At 40.7% G+C, this 20,000-nt stretch overlaps 1 protein-coding gene across 2 annotated transcripts in view; it reads right to left on the bottom strand.

The window, feature by feature from the left end:
- The window catches only part of LOC139809286 (terminal nucleotidyltransferase 5C), a 118,366-nt gene that overhangs the window by 16,327 nt on the left and 82,039 nt on the right, over positions 1 to 20,000 (bottom strand). The window lies entirely within an intron of this gene.

The following is a 20,000-nucleotide window of genomic DNA, read 5'->3' as shown; positions in this document are numbered from 1 at the left end:
AGCAGCGACACTCGGGGGGTGTAGGAGGGCAAAGCCAGTACGAAGCCCTCTACTACCGCTACTACTGCCGTCACCACCGCGCTACCACCACTATCATCGCCTGCTACCATTAGCAGACGTAATCCTGGACCGTAGACGTAGATCGTGTGCGCGCATCCTCGATCGTTTCGTCTTTGTCTCTCTTATTCCACTCCGCTCCGCCTATCGCACGCGCGCGCGCGGGGGTAGTGAATGCTCGCCGGTGCTCTCTATGACGTCACGTGGAAGAACGCGGGGGTGGCTCTGAATGAAGTTTGTAGATTCGCAAGGATAGATTCGATCCAGTTTTCTCCCTCTTGGACAAGGAGCGTAGGTATCGGGGGTGTCGATAATTAGGGGTTCAATTCGCTGGGCAATTGTGAAAAACCGTGGTCGTGGTCGTGATCAGTCGAGTTCGGTGATCTGAGCCTAATGCGGTGAAACGAAACGAAATCTCGCTTTTTCTTTCGTACGACTAACAAATATCTATCTTTGCGGTTTGATTTGAATCGATTTAATTTCGCAAAAACGCGTAAATTCTCGTTAGACCCCGTTGGGGGTTGTAAAAAAGAGCAACTTCTACCCTTTTCGCAGTAAACATAGATTGGAATACCGAGATATTTTTCATGTAGAATTGAGTCGCTTGCTCCTTTTTCACACGAAATATGTGGCGGAATGCGAAGCAATATGTGATATTAACTTATAAATTATTTCGAACTCAAACGCGCGCCTGGAACACAACATTTTTCCCGAAACGCGCCATTTGTCTAAATTAAAAGGTAAACCCATCTTTCTGCGAAATATCGGAGAAACATTTTTCTCATAGTGAATTGCAAACTTTGTCACAGCGAGTCTCGCGCGCTGAATGAAAAAATTATTCGAAAATGAGAGAGAATCGTCTCCTTCTAACGCTTCTCGTTATTAGATAGACGTTATTAGATTCGTGAAGTGATTTTTCGCGAGAAAATTAAATCCCGTGTAACATGGGATACCGGTGCGAAACGAAATAGGATGCAATTGTTCATTCCGGCAGCAAATGAAAGTACATCAGAGGATTGAATTGCTCCGCGGCACGGAAAGAATCTGGCGAGGCAGGGCTCGCTCTCGGTCGCCAAGTGCCGCAAAGAGGAACGGGACGTCCGGAACACCCGGTGTTACCTCGGGAACGGCGTACCGAATGCGGGGAGCCAGAGACACGCGTCACAGACAGATATAGGTATAAACCTGTATATATTTCTGGACGCCCACGCGCCTCGCGTCGGGGAGATGGCCTGGACCAACAAGGCGGCGACTCGCCAAGTACTATCGATTTTACCCCGACACCCGCCAGTCGTCAACCCACGTCAAAACCGGTCGGGGCCGTCGGGGGTGTCGCGTTTACGTTACGCGCTCGCGCTATTTCGCACCGCGTAACGAGAGTACCCCCGCCCCCTGCCTCTTCCGCATTTCCCCGGTCCTCCTCGGCTGATTTGATCGCGAGGGAGAGAAATATTCACCGAGTGTTACCGCCGAGTTCCAGGTGCCGGCGCGCGGCGTTTCGAACCGGCGGTTCTCCGCCGCGGCTCCGGCGCGGTTCCACGCCGTTTCGTTCCGCGCAGACGCGATGACATTACGAACGTCGCGCAGCGAACTTTTTCCCCTCCCTTCCCTTTTCCTTTTCATTTTCCCCCGATATCACAGATTGCGAAATAACACCCGCCTCGCCGAGATTTGCGGCGCATCGACACGGAATTCACGCCTTATTTACCTTCCGGCTGCGAGAGGCGAAGAGCCGATTATCTGCGATAAAGCTATAGCGCTCTTTTCTTTTAACGTAACAGGAACGCACGTATACAATACTTTTGTTATCACCGCGTACTTTTGATCGTGAAATTCTCAACGTTCGCCGGCCGTATATCGCGCATCTTTTGAGAACAGTTGTAACTTTTCGCGGAATGTGTTTCTCTCCGTATATGTTAAGTCGTTTATTTTTAATGTTCCTCGTAAATAAAGCAATAAATACATTTTCAGCTAAAGGATTAAATTGGAATAATTAAGTATACGTATCAACAGCTGTGAAATTACTCGATCGTTCGTTAAAAATATTTCGCTCGATTGGTCCGCACAGGATCGCGCGGCGCGCCGGATATTCATTACGTTACATCCCGCATTTTAATCTCCCCGTTGAAATGCGCATTACCAGAGGCGGAAAAACGGCGACGACGCAGTGAAATGACATTTCGCGGCGCGCCGCGGAACAACCTGCGGAACAAACTTCAAATTCACGTTTAATCACGTTACAAAGGTCAGCCGTTGACAAATTACCCACGTGAGGAGATTGGAAAGTGACGGATGCGAAGATTACTGCAGCCAATCAGACGCGCATCGACGCGCGATGGCGGCTCACTACGGGGATCCAAATAGTCGCGCTCGCAAATTGCATCCGCGCTGCAAAACGCCGCGCGGCATTCCTCGGTCGCGACGTGCCGCGCGCTGGAGAGTCAACTCTCCATGCGGCCGGGAGAGGACTTCGGACCTCGCGAAGGCGAGTAATCGTGACGCGACGTGAAAACGCGGAAAGAGACGTGCGTGCGCGCGCGCGCATCCGGAAACGCGTGCCTGCAAACGACGACACTCCGTAACTCCGTCCTCGCTGAGAAATACCGTGTTGCGCGGGGTCAACGAATTAGCGCGGCGAGAGATATCTCCCATGCGATCGCACCATTACAAGTCGTAATGCGGGATTACAGATCTCCTCCGCGCGCCCCTGGAATCTGTCTCTTGTGCCGGTTTGGAACGTTAAACGGCGCGATGTAACTCGAAATGCTAAAATACACAAAGAAAATATTGTAAAAATTATATAAAAAGTATATTTTCTTTTACAACGTTTTTTGCTCGTTAAAACTGGGATATAAAGACATTATGTTTATTATTATAAATTACTATATAACTATGTAATTTATTATCTTTCGCTAATAAAAATTAACAATGCGTATTGTAGAAAATATGCATTGTTAATGAAAAATATGTAAGTTTTTTAATCTATGGACATTGTAAAAACTTATATAATAATTTCGGTTATGATCAACGTTTTGATGTTGGCATCTAAAATAAGTATGTTAATATTGTAATTTTCACTGCATATAATAAAACGTACAATTTGTATAAAAACAACTACACTCAGGTTATATATATATATAAGATTTCTATCTCACTTTAATAAAATCCGCTTTATATGACATATTAATATACGAGTAATTACAATCATCCCTTTGTAAAATACAAAATAACATTTATAAATATCATACTTTTCGTCATATACCTCAGGATAAAAACTTTATTTCAATTTTTATTACATTTTCTTCGTCCGTCTTCCTATATTAACCACATAAAACGTTCATTTAGATAATTTACACAAAGAGTGTAGAGTTTAAAAAAGTAACGCGAAAAAATGTCTATTGAGCGTATACGTGATGGAGTTTTAAATATAAAGTCGTAGCTTCGAGGTATGTAATCTTCGATGTGTAATCAAATGAAATCGAGAAGAGAGCGACAAAATAGCGGAGAGCTATTTATATCGAAAGAGCACAAAGCAGATAAAAACTGTCATACGATAAATTGAAAGTTGTTGTAAATATCCGTTCTGATCTCCGATATTAAAGCGGGTATTTTCATTGCATATTTAAATGCGACTGCTCAATCTGCATTTTATATCAACAATTAATGCGATCTTTATTAATTTGAATATTTATCGATTGCTCTCTACGGGAATACGAGTTCTGATTACGTAACATAAACGATTGTAATATTTAATATCCACATCGATCGAGTAACCCCTTTTCCAAAGGCGGCTGCTTTAATTCAGTTCTCCTGAACTTTAATTCAGTTTTCCTGAAACGTTGCGTGCACCCGGCTACGCATTCCACTCCCGTAATTATCTCGCAGCAGGCTAAACGAGTTCGGGTAGGAGCAGGTTTAATTGATAATACATTTTCATTCAACGTAACGTAACGATCACGGCATAGTAATGGGGCCATCGATCGATAACGCTGCTTAGACAATAACATCGTAACTCGTAAATCTTAAAACAATAAAATCGTTAAAGCCGCGTTTAACGAGACGAATGAGGCGAGTCATGATCGAGTAGTTACGAGTGCTGACATTAAAAACGCTAACAGACTATACTTGTCAAAAATGACATAGCAGATATGTATATGTGTTCGAAGAAACAGGTGTACTTCAAAAAAATATACAGGACGTCTTAAACTCATTTTATATATTAGTTACCGTCTATTTGATACCCTTTGATTAATTTTATGTTTTTTTCCACACCGAAAATTTGGTTAGACGCCACGCTTTTTTGTTTTCCTTTTTAACTTTCAGTAATTTCAACTTTATTTTTGTCGAATAAATATCGCGATTCCTTCAATCGGAATAATTTTTAATGAAAAGAGGGTGGTGAATATGGAAGATGCAAAGTATCATCGTTACATTATTATCATTGTACGTTCTAGACTAAAATTATCCGCAAAATAACTGGTATAGTCATAACGTATATAACAGTGAAATAATTTGATCCCCTTGTTCGCACAGGTATGAATTTTAAAGTGAAACATCCTGTATAGCATTGCGAATGCTCACAATAAACGTACAATGCTGATTCACGTTCCTCTAGAATCTAGAATATATTCACAGCTTTTAATTCACGTTAGAGAGATATATTTTACTATAGTAATCGTGATTCCGTTGCGCGCGCGGTAAATTCATAAAGCCATAAAATCGGGGATTGAAACGCATTATTTCCAGCGAGTTGTTCGTATGTACGTGTATTATGATCGCGATCGCAATTACGAGTATTACGTGGCGTGTCTGACTCGTCGTGTCGTCGCCACAGAATAACCAATCCTCTCTCTCCTCCCCTGCAATATTCTCTCGCACGCTCCATCGTAATAGCCGGCACCCACGTTGAATACCACAGCTGTGCGCAGATTAAAATTCTATTAAAATGTACCATCCACTTTGAATAGAATGAGATTAAACAATTGTGTGTATTATCCACTTGTCATTTTGAAGATTAATTCCTTAAAATTTGCAATAATCTCGATCTTTTTATAATTGCAGCGTCGGTATGTCATTTTTATTAAAAATAAATTAACTATCACATATGTGCATACGTACATTTATCTTCCAAAAATTCTTCAGGTGTATGTGCGCGTGTAATATAATATTTATATAATATTTTTTATATTTATATTATATATATTTTTACTATTACGTTTTTTTATCTTATACATTTTTTATATAAGAACATATACATAGATGCATATTCTTTACTTCCATCTTACATATTCTATACACGCACAAACTTTCCTTCTGTCTTTATCTCTCTATTATGTCGTGACTCAATCTCTATCCGGCGATATGTATCAACGCGCAGGCAATGAGTAAGTACGTACATCGTCTTACATCGCCGCAATATGTGCGAGCGACGCGATATGCGCAACGGCATTACATGCTTGTTGACAAGGGCGCGATGGCAGTTAGGGAGATACGGTTGTCCGAGAGAGACTCGACATATATCTCTGCCTCGGAGAGACGTCAGAGCGCGCATCGTTTCCGCGTGATTCAGATTCTGGCAGGCCGTGCCAGGCACTCGTGCGCACACCAGCAATGCACTATGCCACGAAGGTTTCCCGGTGTAATAATTCGAGACATTACCGCGCGTGACTCGGGCGAGCGCGGGGACTCGCGGGGCAAACTCGCCGTCCGGGTCCGAATCTCTCCGCGCGTCGTTGCGCTATTGAGCGAGCGCTGCGCGTTATCGATCGCGACTCCTAATGGAGTTCAATTATGGTGAAAAGGGCACGAGCCCGATATGAAAGATACGTTTATAATAGACCGAGGTTATCGACTGCGAAGTTCAATCGATGCTCGTACGTTAGCATTATCTAATATCTGCACACAGGCCACCCGCGCGTACGAGCCAATTCCGCCAAACAATATCGCATTACTAGATTATGGATAGCATATTGGGATATACGCGTTCGGAGAAATCACGCGTTTTCTCTGACCCAGGGTGCTTTGCGGGTCAGTCAATCACAACGCTCCCGCACCTTCGAAATCATTGATCGAATAAACATCGTTAACGGACCCGCCGGTTTTTTTTTCTCGCAATTTCGACCCCTAACCTTTGGCCTTCCTTGCTATTTTCGCGCAGGAAAGTGGAGTGGCGTTCGACCAGCCGAGAGAATAAATACTCAGGGTGGATCAACGATCGTGAAAGACGCGGCGAGGAGCCAATGATTCGCCGGACGACTTCATCGGTGCGAGGTGCTTATAGCATACGCCGCTATCGAATCGCTACCGGCGGATCTATAGACGCGCGGCGAGGAGCTGATAAATAATTAATCGCGCATCGACATGTTAAAGAATTTAAAAGGCGTATCTGTCGCGGATGTGCGCGCTACGCTGTCAATCCGTTTTCGCGCGAAACGTCATTCGCTGGCCTACATCGCCTCCCGGGGACGTGAACGCCGCGCGCGGCTTGGGAAAAATTGCCCCTACCGAGCCATCATCCGACACACGTGCCCGGGGCACACGAGGCCTCTCTTTTACATACGTGCAGGCGGTAAATCCCGCGCGTCCACGACAGGTGAGAGACGATTTAATGTCGAGTGCGCGTCGCACTCGATGCCTCGCGATGTGCTCACCCGCGATCGATCTGCATCCGTGTACCTATATCCTATGTGGATAGGGAAAGAAGTTGAATTTCAGCGCGACGTTTCAGTCGAGAGAAAATGGGAGAAAACAAACCGGTTAAAACGAACTCTGATCCTCGACGCGGAAGAGACGCGACGAGACACGATTTTGTCGAGTGGATTATAAATATTTGATCGAGGTCGGAATTTTTATTTAGCAAAGAGATCTAATTATATCCAAACACGTATTATCGGATTACAGGATTTATTTCGCGTCGGTGAGAAGGAAAGAGATATCGACTCGTACACATGTACACATAGGTTTAGAATCATGTAAAAAAACAAATTCTTACTCTCTTTAAAGGCCTACAATAGGTCCACAATACGTGGAGTAATCCTGGAGTAAGGAGTAAGAGTAGGCAGGATTAAGCTTTATAGCCTGTTGGGTCTTGATTGGTCGAGCGTAAGTGTAAGAGTAAGAGTAGGAGTAAGATATAAAATTAATTTATTTCGCTTACGCCCTTACGCCAGCTCTCTTAAACCGAAAATAGCCCTCTTATGCCTACTCTTACTCCTTACTCCACGCTTACTCCGTGTATTGTATTCGACGCTTAATAGATCGAATTTATCAGGGTACATGTGACGGTAGACTATGAAAACTATGAAAAAGAAGAAAAATACTAGGGAAGACTGAAGAGCAACGTGCCACAAGATGCATATCGGAAGATAGATTTACTAAGTATGGTGTAACTCGCACAAAATTAGATGTAAAAAGAAACTGGATTACACGCGCAATAAAAATTAACAAGCACGCAAACAGCGGGAGGGGGTGGAGAGGAAGATACGAGCAGACTCGTGCAGTAACTATATCTCACGGAAGATTGTGAGATATAGTTACTGCGACTGTAGAATCTACGACGGCACACGAGCTAAATGATGTGCTATAGCGTATAGTTACTACAAACGTTGCGTGATTTATGTATCACTAACGACGGCGTAGTTTACAGAAACTTTCCCATTTGTAACGTCAAGCCGGTCGCTGCGCCACGATACTGTGTGGGATAAAAAGTAAACGTACCTAGCAATGAAATATAGCTGCTCGAGGGAAACGTCAGAAGTCAAAGTTAGAGGAACCGGCGATAAATACAAGCCCCTCCTTTTCTCGGTTTATGTCGTTCTTCCGTCTACTTTGTTTACCTTCGTCTTAATGGAGACACAATGTTGAAGCAGGATTCGGCGGGATTCACGTCGGACACGCGAAGCGCAGTTACCATCGTGTTTAACGCGGTTGCATATAGGCGACGTATGACTGCACGTTGCCAGACGCGCGATTCGCGTGTCCCGAGAGCCGCCCAATCCAGATAACACTCTACCGAGTGTGGGTGCACTTTCGCGTGCAACGAAATAGCGTGCTACCAGTTGCGCGCATATCCGTTTTTCCCGAATCTGCCGAGCGAGCGTTCTGAAGCCTGACCAAACAAACGAGTGTGAATGAACGAATCTGTTTCAATGAACGCTCCGGATGGTACCGCGAGCACGAACAAGTTAACAACGTTCCATCTCCTGTCGGTGCATCAAAGGAAAAGAGACACGCTCGTTCGAGCTCATCGTTTCGACGTTTCGAAATTTTTTTCCTGCAACGCGTATTTTAAAATCCTCCAACAACCCTTAAGAGCTAAAAATAAATCCCTTAAATTTTCTCCCAATAATTAAAAGTTAATTCCAAGTTGAGATTAGCGGTAAAGGGAGGCTACATACACTTTGGCTACTTCCGCGTTGTTCAGATATATTCGATTTTATGAAAATACGTGACATAAAAAGACGTAATTAAATGTATCATAACATATACCACAACACATACTTATACAAACAAAAAAGCAAACAGTTGGGGGCCAAATTATTCCAAGTCAGACCGAACGAGCCAATGTAATCTACTGTGTAGCGGGTAAATAAGATTTTAATATAGATACATATAACAAGAAGGTAAATATTCATAATAAATATAATAAAAAAGCTTAATTTATATTATTATAAATTAAATCAATACAATTCTCAACAATATTACAAATCTTTGCATTTTCTTCCCAAAAAATTCCTTAAAATTTCTTCTAAACTTTTTATTCCCTCCGTAAAAATAAAAAAACTCCAAATTTGAGAAAAAAATTTAATAACAATGATATCTCGTCTCTTCGTGATCATTCATCCCTAGCTCGGTCCGAATTTATTCACGATCGTGGATTTTTTTACACAATTTCTTCTCTTTTATTTTTATTTTTGCATGTGAAAGCGCGATCGCGGATCGTATATGAATCGAATCTCGAGTTCGGGATGTTCAAACGTTTTATCGTTTCGCAGTCAATAACGAATCTATTACTAACGCAATTGATTTGTTAATTGGAAATAGAATTCGATCTAGAAATTCTACACTGTACAGAGTGTACATCAGAGCGTACCACCTAGGGTTCTTGTATTTTTCATCCGATAAACTTCATATTTTACAATGATTTTCAGTACAGCCTGAGCAGATTCTCAAAAGGTATCACCAAAGTTTGGTAATACCTTTCGAGAATACTTAATTTTTTAGTCATGATTCGCCAAAAAACCTATATAATTAGACGAAATGTATGTTCGAGACCCTCTTCACGTCATCGACGAGTTTTTCGTAGAAAATCGCTAACTGTCGCGTGACGTCAAACGACGTTGATCAGTGCTAATAATCGACCTCGGACGGCAGAACCCCGATCTATTATCGTTCGAGTCATCTGCCGGCCACTGCTCGATATATACCGAAAGAGAGCAAATATAACGATGCGGAAATACTATCGAGGGTGAACGCCGGTTTCACCATGACGCCGGTAGCCTGAATCAACTGAAGGACGTGCAGGTAACAGCCGACAAGAAAAGGAAGGACGTCTCGACAGTTGTGCCGACAGCTGTGTTGGCTTGACCTGTCGCGTCGAAAGTATGAGTCGACCTACACAAGTACCCGGTAATTCGCCCACTTTCTCTTGACTGAATGGCCACTTGTCACGCACTTAGACAATTTGAAACCTTTCGTAGGAAAGACGTAATTGAATATTCTATCTTTCTCGCATCTTAGACATGTTTAACGTCAAGCATACTATATAGCCGCGAGGAAAACTGAACGAACCGTGAACGGTTTAAAAGCTTAGATTTACGTACAAATATAAGAATATGTATAGTTGAATTTCAAGTTCGTAAAATTTCTTTGACTTTTTTGTTTTCGAGACCGTTGGAAATATTAAAATTGTCAGAAAGTTCGTTTTATTTTGTGCACTGAAATGATTAATTCAAAATGAGACTAAAATCAATTGATAAAGGAAGAGTAAAAATGTAACGCTTACGATGAATTGATAGCGAAACTTTTAACTTATTATGCATTATCGAGCGTAATTCTATATATAAGAAAAATGAGTTTTTTTAAATAACTAAATAGAAATTCTCTGTATTGATATTATATGAGGTACTTAGTTAGTTACATTAAATAAAAATAAATCACATTTCATAAATTCACAAGGAAACATTTCTGTTCGCTGAATTTCTCTCCTCTTAATCCCAAATTAAAACGCGATATTCGTTATTCATAATATTAATTTGCAAAAAGCTTTAAATCTACAATTTTAGATATCTTTGTAGTTAAATTTAAATTTTAAAACTCAGTAAATAAAAATCAAATCTATATGTAGAATCCGATTAACGATTACATTGAAGTGTGCGCCTCTAATTAACGCATCAGAAAAAAACTTTATTGTTCACGCTAGTAAAAGCCTTGCCGTTCACGCTGATAAAGACTTCGTCGCTCGCCGTTTAGTATGCCGACGGGGCGACGTTTCGAATCGCGCTCGGGGCACCCCGCGACTTCCGCTTACGCGTCGGGTGAGAGGTGGCCAAGGAGAATGAAAATCGAAATGAATATTCGGCCTTCGTTCGAACGGGACGCGCGGTACGGTCGTAGGGTCGTCGTCGTCGTCGTCGTCGTAACTGGAAAACGGGGTCACCGTGTATACGCGAGTAGGGACGACGTCGTAGAAGAGCCGAGGATGTCCCAGTTTCGTGCCGCGAGGGTCGTTGCACCCGACCACCGTCAGCCGGTGCCGCATCGGGTGCATCGTCGGTTATGTACGCCGGTTGCGGAACGGGGGGGGGGGGCAAAGGGAGAGGCAAAGGCGGGGGGGGGGAGAGAGAAAAGTTCGATTTCGCGATCGCGCGCGCATCCGGGAATCCCCGACTCGTCATTGTTTTCATCACTTGACGTATGGACAGCGCTGAAATGCGAGTCGAAAAATGAAAATAAAATGAACGAGGAACAAAATGAAATGTACATACGATAATTCAAAGGATAAAATGTTGCGACTGAAATAGAGAACAAAGAGGCATGGTTGGGAATTTTGAGATATTAGAAGCTGCTTGAGATTAAAATATTATCTTATCTTGAATAAGATTTCCCACATTTTTCAACCTCCCGGTTAAAAAAAAAAGGAAGATACTGTGCCATACACGTACCACACAAAACTCTGTATATCAGATTACCGTATAGATTTCAATTTATCTTTTGCTTTATTTTACGTTTTATTTTCTTCTTTTGTTCCTTTATTATCGTGCTACGGCATGTTTCGTATAATCGTATGTTGTAATAGAAAACAAGACGCTGCAATCATGTCGAAAACGTTAAGTAAAGTGCGTCAGATTGAATGATAGAAAGACAATGCGGCACGGAGTTTCCCTCGCGCTGCACGCAATTCACGAATTTGCAGAAAATTAATTTATACATCAGATACAGATGTTCGTAATTGAAACATATACGGTCGTCTGAAAGGAAGAAACATAAAATAAACGATGTAGAAACTATTTCATAGCTATTCAGATTTGTAGATATTCTGTATATTTATGATTATAATCGCGATGTAATAATATAATGATAAATTTCCTTTTCGAGTCCGCGACGTCTACATAAATAAAGGTACTTAACATCTTAAAAATACTACGCTTGGAATAAAACCAAGGGGAAACTCAATCTATATACTTGACCCATTCTAACGTCTTTCAGCTTCAAATTCCTTTCTCTCGATATTGGTATCTGCCGAGTTTATGCCGTTGAGCACTTTGAGTATCTCACTTATCGATAACCCAGGATGCGAACAAGAATCGTCGTGCCGTTAAAGCTGACGCTGTCTTTGAAGTAGCGAAAGGAAAATATTGTGCGGGATGACTGCACCGCGGCGACAGACTTTTCATCTGAAGTTGAAGAGAGACGCGATAAGTCCGAGATAACCGGAATAACGAGACATCACGTCTCTAATCTCGTGGAGCGAGTTGAAAAAGAAAAATTTAATCCGCGACTTCTTTCATATACATAAGCCTGAAGCCTCTCCCTGGATATCTCATGCACGCTTTTATTGTTTGTGCATAGAGATGGGCCCGGGGCTGGTATGAAATAATAGTTTAGATAATCTACGCGTAGATTACACATATAAACGGGACCAGGATTGCTGTAGACTATATAATTCACGTGGTTTCTCTACGTGGGAATATCGTGCATAATGAGAATATCAACGTGCACTTCTTTCTCATATAAAATGTAAACTACGAGAAAGGAAGGAGGGGAGCAGAGGGGGGGGGGAGACGACTAGGAAATTAGCGCGAACCGCTCCTATAATTTCCACTCTTTACAATTACATACATACGTAAGAGATACACCTGTTAAATGTATCATGTTCATAAATATATCACGTGATTTATGAATAAAAAGAACTGTTTAAAAATAAAGGAAAATGGAATAATTATCATTGATCTTAATACAAGATGTTACGATAACTAAGCTATCTCTCACTGCGTGAAAATAAAATATTCAGACGAAAATTCATTGGTAAAAGATATTCATTTTCTCGAAATTAAAAACCGGGTTCTTCTTATATAGATCATACAAGAATAGTTCTCTCGCAGATGACGTAAGGAAACATGCACAATAGAAGAGACGATGAGAGAAAGATAGCGAGAGAGTCGAGCTAAAAAGCGCAAAGAGAAACACGAGAGCTCGCTGATAGCGAAATGGCAGTATCTGACGCGGTTTGAGGGGGAAAAAAAAGGATGCTCGAGAGACGAAACGAGGCACCTCTCTCGTATATAAATTTACTACCGCGATATAGGCGTACGCGGCTGGCGTGTGTGGATGATCCTGGGGTGCGCGCGTGGTGTGCGGTAACGCGAGCGGTTACGTGCGCGAGCAACGCGAACCAACCGTGTGACGTCATTGGTCATTGATCTTCGGTGCGTTGACTAGCGTCCGCGCTGATAGGTACGTCCCACTCCCGCATCACGTGTCGTACTCTTCCCTCCCTCCCCGACCCTCAATCCCGATTCTTGCGGGCAGCTTATCGCGCGGGCTCTGCCGTAATTTTTCCACGTATATAACTATCTCTCCAACTGGATAATTCCCCGGTCGTAAACACGTCCTGATTCGCCGAGGAGTCGCGCATTTAAAAGTAAAACGCGCGCGCGCGCGCGCATCCGTTTCGCTATCACGAACGTGGATACACATTGCACAAATCCGTTTGCCTACTTTTCCCTTAATAGAATTGCCAGAGGATTCGACATTAAAATTTCACGCGAATTGCGCGAGAGGCTCTCCCGCGTGTGAAATTTGGAAGGGAGAAATCAACTCTTGGATCTGCCACTGTTACGCAATCGTTTTGTACAGAGATCTCGTCTTACGTTTACATACGCGACACACACGTATATGCGCTCATCGAATATACACGTCCTATTTTTAGAGATCGGAATTTGCAAAACTCTTTTATGCAAAACTGGTTTTATAATTACGTGACAGTCGCGCAGCTGCGAGGCACAGACGTTGCGACATTCATCGAAGTCCTTGAACTTCATTTTATTAGATCTTCGTGATGCAACGCGATTCGCATAATCGACAACAGTTATAATATTAAATACGATTATCATAAATTAGCATACAACTTTTAACCCGTACACACATGCCGAAGTAGGTATTTCACCGTGATATACAATCAGAGATCAAGACTGAAGTTATAAACAATTTTCTCGATATTCTCTGTTATAAGATACCGGAGATAAGATACCGGGAATTTGATCTCTTCATCTGTCACCTGTTAAATAAATTAACACAGCCAGCATATAAAGTACACTTTTCTATATACAGCAGTATTGACATGGCAAAATAATATTCTTTTTTTGTTAACGCAATATTTTATCCCATATATTATTATTTTATCTCTAAAAATAGTAATCATACTTCTAATCTCACGCAAAAATATTACATTTGTAAGAAAAAAAACATATATGGCATTTTACTTTAATTTTAAAGAAATTTAGATTGCGATATCAACCGCAATGTTATATCTGAGGTATTAATTGTCTCATAAAAAAGCACAATCATTTCCATCGCCTAAATAGGAATGTAATCAGGCTAAATTTATAAACGAGATGTGTTGTACTTTCGTTATCTAGCGCTTTTGGAAGTCTGAAAATGTTCCTTCAAAAATGGAAAATTTCTGTCGTCGCCACGAGTTCCAGAGAATTTCGTGCGTAGGATCCGTTCCTAAATAAAAATACAGCGTTGAAAGCAAAAGCAAAAGCAGAAGAGAAGATCAGATTCGTTGGTCGCATAGGGAGGGAAGTCAGTTGAGATCCAAACGGCCGTTAAATTAATAATTAACCGTCACCGAATCATTGACGTCACGTTGGACCGGGGTCACCTCTGTTATTTTCGCAAAATACGACTGAGCTGATGCGATGGCGCAGGGAGAGAAGGGATGTGATAGGGGAAAGAAAGAGGACAGAGGAAAAACGACATCGTATCGACTGATTTGGCGAGGGCCGGGCGGCAAGGAGAAAGGAAGCGAAAAGGGACGGGGCGCGCGAACGCGTGGGGGACGAGAAAAAGGAGGATAATAGAGGGAGAAACCCGAGGGGGTTTCGCCAGGAAACGCGGCGACCTTGCCGAGGTTAAGCAAACCCTTGATGGTTACGTCGACCAAGTTCGCGGCGGCTTCAAACGCGATTCAACTACCGGAGTACTCTCTCGGTCATCATCGTTGCAAGATCATGGGGCAGAACATTATCCTGTTAACGATGATGATAGAAATTTTCCGCTACTCGTTTCGCCGAAGCGGTAAAGAAACTCTTATCAGGCTTCCAAACGTGCCGAACAACAAAGGCGGAGAGTATTGCTTTCAAATTAGTTTGAATGGATTCCTGTTTATCGAAAAGCCGACGGAGACGGTCACGTATAACGAAGCGAGTTATCCTATATAGGTATTCATGTAGTTAGCTTTCAACTAACGTGAGATTATCTCTTGACGATTAAATTTGCAGTACGGTTTAACTATTAAGTACGCAGAGACGTGCGATTCAGTTAAATTGCGTTTATTAGGAGAGCATACATCACTGGCGTAGCGTTTACGCTACTTGGAATAATTTCGCGAAATTATGTGCGTTCCTTGCGTTAAATAATTTATTATAATCGCGTAATGCAGACAAAAATTACTTCTAGTATTAACGACTTTTTGAATATAAAGGAAAATAATCTCAAATGTTGAACAAATATAAATCTTATTTATAGCAATTTGTGACGTTTCGAACTCCAAACAATTGTGACACCATATAAATATGTAACATATGTACAAAGGATAAATATGCTACATAAAATATATGCTGCACAGTGGAATGATAATTTATTTCGCGATTGCATAACGACTGGAAACGATTGGATCGCTCGGAGCGCAAAGTATCGAGACATCTCGAGGGCCCGTTAAGCCTCGCGCGACGAGAAAGTGTCGCGGATAAGTACGTTTGTACGTGTCATCGACGGACGAGCGCGAGCGGCGTAATTCGCGGGTAAATCTGTTCTTTATCCGCGCCGGCCGCGCGAGAGCACGATGAGAGCGCCGCGCTATTATAATTCTCCCATTTTCGTGCCATTAAGTAACTCCATTTATGCATAACAATGCAGCGTGCGTTTTACATTGGTACGGCGACAAAGCCACGTGTGAATTAATCGCGCGAACATCGTTAACATCGCGCAATGCAACGCAACGAATGCGCTTTCGTCGTAAGCATCCCCACATTTCCCGCTCGGCGGATTGTTTCGTTGAGCATTATAATCGTTGAACGTTAAAACGCTAAAAGCTCTGCGCGCCACACCTTAAGACTTCGGCTTTAAAAGAGCCGAGTTCAATAATACGTATAATACTTAAAGAGCTTTGCCAGGATCGCACTTTCGACCTCTCGTTCCCTCACAAATCTTCTCCTTCTATCTACATGCGCACGTAGAATCCCGTCACGTGAGTAGGAATGCACGTGAAGCTATGCGAAAGAATGATGATATGTTGAAAATTTATCGGCATCTACACTAGCAGAGTTTGGAATGTCATAAATATATAATATTACATATAAATACAGTTTCGAAGTGAAGCACGGATTTTTTTTAACGTCAATGATTGAAACTTAAAGACACAAAAATTAAATGTGGAGATTATAATCTTAATGTTCTAAGAATTTCAGTCGAAATTATACCTGTCTCGATTCACTTATCAGTAGATATAATATAATTCATTCATTAAGATAATTAATATTATTTATATCGGTGATAACTGAGTTTGATATTTGCGTATGATTAAAAAAAATTCTTTTGTATTATAGAGAGCTCTTAATATTTGATATTATTTAATATTTGATTTACGTAATCTCTCTAAATTAGAATCTTTTTTTTATATCTTAATATTGGATAAGTGCCATCTTCAGCAAGATTTTGATGGGAGAATCTCATTAATCTTGCAACTATTTATATTTCAATATTAATAGCGTAAATCTGAGTAAAACATTACCATTATCTGCCTTGAATTAACTTTTTATTAAAATAAAATCGTACATGTGGTAAATAAACACGTATTATAGATAAGATTATTTATCGAATATTTTCATACCCATTATCTCGTTGTTCATTACATTGTAACTTACTTAAAGGATATAACATTATCGCGACCCGTGATATTTCACCTTTGACTTCTGCTAATTGTAAGCCAGTTACTACCTAACGTCAACCCCGATACCTTATAAAATACGATTCTATAATGTCTACGTAAAAGAATCATCCTCGTACACAGCACAATATGGAGCAAGAGTCGCTTTTCAAAGCGTATAGAACATCGACTTTTCCTGATTTCATATTCTAGCAATTCAAATCGTTGATATTAATAATATGCAGTTTCATGAAATACCAGTTATACGTGCAATTACGGCTGCATTTGTCACACAGATTTTATATAGAGTAATCAGAAAGTGTAGCTCGCACGATTTATCGTTGTTGTTTCATGTTAACAAATAACATTACGATACCATTAACAACCTTTGGGCTGTTTGCTCTTTATCGAAAATATATAACCTCGGTATATCAGGTCAAATACGGCAACAATGTAATTAACGAACATTTAAACATTCATTAATTTTGAAAGATTGGTGATATTGTTGTTATTCACGAGCACGATTTTTCTCTCGGTCGTCTGCGCAAGTGATGCAAGCTATTTACGACTTCAGAAGTCTGGAATTGTAGACGATTAAGCATCGTGTGCAATTGCAGTAATTACATTATCTTTAATATTATTATGCATTATAAAAACTTTCTTATTGTTTGAGTATAATTTAAAAAATATTATGTATATTTTTTAACGAAACTATTCGAACGTCGTTGGATCGAAATGATTATTACTGAGCTATTTAATATTTTATTGTGTAAGTTTTTTAACTTCTATAAATAGCGTGCGAGTTGCGCGCGCGTCGCTCTTATTATCTAATCGCATAAATACAAAAAGTTGGAATTAATAATTTCTTGGTAAAAATTTGTCGTATTTTTTGAACTTTTTTTTGCGTAAAGTATTTTAAATATTTCGAACTTGAGTGATTATCCGAAAAGCTTTCAAGTGAAAATCGGTTATCGCATGAGTCTCGCAAAAATTTAAGGTTTTTTAAATTTATGATTTTCGTGCCGAATACTCACGATGATACAGACCCATACGTATCGATACAAAATATTTACGCTTTGTCTGCCGATTTTCACATTGTAGATATCTTTTTCTAAACATTGTTACGAAATATCGGAAAGAACCTATCGCATCCTGTGTCAAAGGGTCAAAGGGACCAAGGGTCAAAAGTTAACAACGGGATCAACATGTTTCTTTAATCTCTTATGCAGTTCTTCTAGCGATTACGTTTCTCCAAAAATAGTCGCCGTGCATATTATATCAGGCCAACGCGGCTCAAGCGTGCAACGATATCGGCGCAGAATACGATTATCGCAAGTTGCAATTATCTCAGCGACATTGTGTGCTTGTTTTTTTTTAAATAAGTTCCTTGAATCCAATCACATTCCTCACGATATCTTTAAGGATATTTTTTATGAGCAATTACATCTTGTATTATTTTTTTGGATTAATTATACGTCTCTCTACGATTAAACTCTTTCAAACGTTTGACTTGTCCAATTTACAAAACAATTTTAATATAATATCAAGTGCAAAAAGATATTCAAGAAACTATGTGATCACTTAAGAGCAATTTTGGAAATAGAAAAATTAATAAATCAGAAAACAACATGATGTCCATCATAGTGGAGTTAAATTATAGAAGATTTTAAATTTACAATTATTTTCCGAAATTTATAATAAATTTCAATTATAATGAATCTTTAAAAGATTAGTCAATTTTTTTCATATATGATTAAAAAATTGTCTCTAATTCGATCATTATAACTAAACTTGAAAGAAAAATAATAAAAAGCGCACAAGAGATCGGACTGTATGAAAAAAAATTAGGAGAAAAAGCAGATAAATGTAGGTTCTTTTGATCCAAGAATAGATTAAAATAGTTCACAAGATAGATTCTATGGTTCGCCTCGGAGCTGTTAAAACCAAGCTGAAGAAAATTACTCGACAACCAATTAACGAGTCTCCTCCTCGTATTAATAACGAGTCGAAGAGAAAGAAGGAGAGCGAGAGAGAGAATCCAGTTTGTAAGAGGGCAGCCTTGTACAACCTCATCGTCACCATCCCTTTTACGAGACGGAGTAGATGCATCTGACCGAGGTTGATCGGCGACCTTTCGGAGGAAAGGGAAGCCCATGATCGAACTCTCGCGCGAAGAGAGAGGTACGGCCAAGGACAGGAAACGGCGAGAGAGAAGGAGCGGTATCCGTATTCGAAGGATCAAGTGGCGTTTCTCGTTTCTGCGAGAACGGCGCGCGGCAGCGCGTATATTACCCAACCGGATAAATTTACATTCACGAAGCGCCTGGCTAACGACTGACGTCTGGCAAACAAACTATAAAATAAGCCGCAATTTTTTGCGGCCGAGCTCATTAGGTACACGCAAATTAATTTCACAATCAAGTCCGCGCGTGGAATAATACCCGCTCGTCCGATCGATGCACGTAGACAAAAGATTCACTTTTTATTGCTTAAATTGTTCCAATTATTGGAATAATTTCGGATGAAGAATTGAAAGTGCACTGGTCTGAGATTCATGTTTTTAAAATCGAGCGTTGTCCACAGTGTGATATGTACCTTCAAGTTACTGCTGATTAATTGCTATTTCCATTGGAAATAGCAATTAGTCAGCAGTAAAACTTTCAATTCGACGATAATTTTCTGTGATAACAAACGGCGGTATCGCGCATGAAAGATAGAACTTTATTCATTATACTGCAACTTATTATGTGATTAACGATAGTGCGAAATCATAAAGTTAGACCGGACTATGATCGGTAGATTAATATTTAATCTCGGCTGATATCTGTGATCTTTTAAGTACTATTATCTCTCTTCTTAGAGATTAACAGTACCCTAAGCTCTTCTGCGCTTCTCTATCTTTCCCTTTAAACAATTTCTTTAAGAAGTAGAAACTCCCAATCTGCTAAACAGATACTTGTAAAATATTCAAACGTAATGTTACGAGTAGAGCAAAGTAAGAATACAATTTCAACGAGTTTCTCTCCGGAAGTGTTACCTTATGAATTAAGAATACGCTGTAACATAAACCTCGAAAATGCGAGAGGGTGCTCGATTCCGCTTCGTTTTCACGTCGGATGGAATTTCGTGACAAACATAAATCCCGAAAATGCGAGAGGATACTTGATTCCGCTCTGTTTTCGCGTCGGATGGAATTCTGTGACAGACACCGAGAAGCTACAGCAAAAGGGTCTGTGGAACATTCCTGCGGATCATCGACCGCTTTTCGCTCGTCACACATGCACACGCTTCG

This window comes from Temnothorax longispinosus, chromosome 3 (assembly GCF_030848805.1).
Source record: "Temnothorax longispinosus isolate EJ_2023e chromosome 3, Tlon_JGU_v1, whole genome shotgun sequence".
Taxonomy (NCBI): Eukaryota; Metazoa; Arthropoda; class Insecta; order Hymenoptera; family Formicidae; genus Temnothorax; species Temnothorax longispinosus.
The sequence above is the reverse complement of the archived record's forward strand: the minus strand, read 5'-3'. Positions and strand labels throughout refer to the sequence as shown.